Source organism: Gekko japonicus, unplaced genomic scaffold, assembly GCF_001447785.1.
Source record: "Gekko japonicus isolate JY-2015 unplaced genomic scaffold, Gekko_japonicus_V1.1 scaffold2069, whole genome shotgun sequence".
Taxonomy (NCBI): Eukaryota; Metazoa; Chordata; class Lepidosauria; order Squamata; family Gekkonidae; genus Gekko; species Gekko japonicus.
Genome location: NW_015167114.1, coordinates 135,769 through 137,639, shown reverse-complemented (window position 1 = coordinate 137,639; position 1,871 = coordinate 135,769).

Here is a 1,871-nt window from a genome sequence, read left to right as displayed (position 1 = left end):
TACCGAATTTCTGGGAAGGGATTGGAGACGGACCCTAAGAAAATCCAGGACATGGTGGGGTGGGAAGCCCCATGCACGAGGAGGCAACTACGATCCTTCTTGGGGTTCGTCAATTTCTACCGTCCCTTCATCCCCAATTTTGCACAAATGACTTTGCCCCAACTGACTTGTTAAAGATGAAACGGAAGGGACAGGAGTGTAGAAAAGTGGGCAGCCGGGTGGACTGGTCCCCGGAGTGCCCTCAAGTCTTCACAATGCTAAAAGCCCTCTTTACCTCTCAACCAGTGTTGCATCATGTCAATGAAACTAAGTAATTCATAGTCCAAGTGGATGCCTTGGATGTGGCCATTGGGGGCATACTACAGGCGGGTCAAGATGGCAAACTACACCCGCTTGCTTATGTGAGAGCCCGTTTTGTGCAGTGGTTAAGTGAGCGGACTCTAACCTGGGAGAACCGGGTTTGATTCCCCACTTTTCCACTTGCATATGCTGGATGACCTTGGGCAATCCATAGCCCTGGCACAACTGTCCTTGGAAAAGAGCAGTTTCTGTCAGAGCTTTCTCAGCCCCACCCACCTCACAGGGTGTCTGTTGTGGGGAGGGGAAGGAGTTTGTAAGCCGCTCTGAGACTCCCTTGGGTAGTGAAGGGCAGGGGGTGTAAATCCAATCTCCTCCTCCTCCTCCTCCTCTTTTTCTTCTTCTTCTTCTACCTCACAGGGTGTCTGTTGTGGGGAGAGGAAGGGAAAGGAGTTTGTAAGCCACCCAGAGACACCTTTGGGTAATGTAGGGTGGGGTATAAATCGAATCTCCTTCTTCTTCTATGTGTAAAAAAAAATCCAGTGCTGAGTGGAACAGGGCAGTGTGGGACAAAGAAGCCGCTGCTGTTAAACTCACCCTAGTGACTCGGAGGTATTGGTTGGAGGGGGCATGGGTGCCGTTTGAAGTTTGGACCAGTCATAAAGACTGAGAAGCCCTCTGAGCCCCCCACCACCTGAATGCCAAACAATTGCGATGGGCAGAGTTCTTCTCGACGTTTTGTTTCACCCTTAAGCACCTCTCTGGCAAGTCCAACTCCTTGGGCCACGCATTGTCACGCCTCCCCCAACACGCCAGTCAGCGTGATGAAGTCAGAGACACTATGGTCCACCCCACCCAACTAGGAGAAGCAGTGGTGACACGCAGCCAGGCAAAGAAGGAGGGCCAGGCTGACTCACAACCCTGGGAAGAAAAAGTCAAAGTCGCGCTTTCTGCAAAGGCCAAGAGGAGATTAAGAAAGATGGGACTTTAATTCAAAGAGACGACAAGTGTTGGTAGCGCCAAAATAAACTATTTGTGCCCAAGTCCCTTTGGGGGGAAGTGCTTATGGGTCATGATAACAAACTCTAGGGGCATTTTGGTTATTTTAAAACATTGAACCTCATACAAAGACAATTCTGGTGGCCCCGTGTGCGGGGGGATATCTCCATGTGTCATCTTGCCAGACATGCCTGATGAGCAAACGATGGGCAGGAAAGGTGCCAGGGCTGTTGCAACCCCTGGAAACCCCCGATAGACCATGGTCTGTAATGTCTATGGACTTTATTACCGACCTGCCCACCCAGCCAGGGGAAAATGGCAATATGGGTGGTTGTGGATTTGTTCTCTAAACAAGCTAAATTAAGTGCGTGGACTCTAATCTGGGAGAACCGGGTCTGATTCCCCACTCCTCCACTTGCACCTGGCTGGATGAACTTGGGCAAGCCGTAGTTCTGATAAGAGCTGTCCTTGAAAAAGAGCAGTTTCTGTCAGAGCTCTCTCAGCCCCACCTCCCTCACAGGGTGTCTGTTGTGGGGAGGGGAAGGGAAAGGAGTTTGTAAGCCGCTCTGAGACAC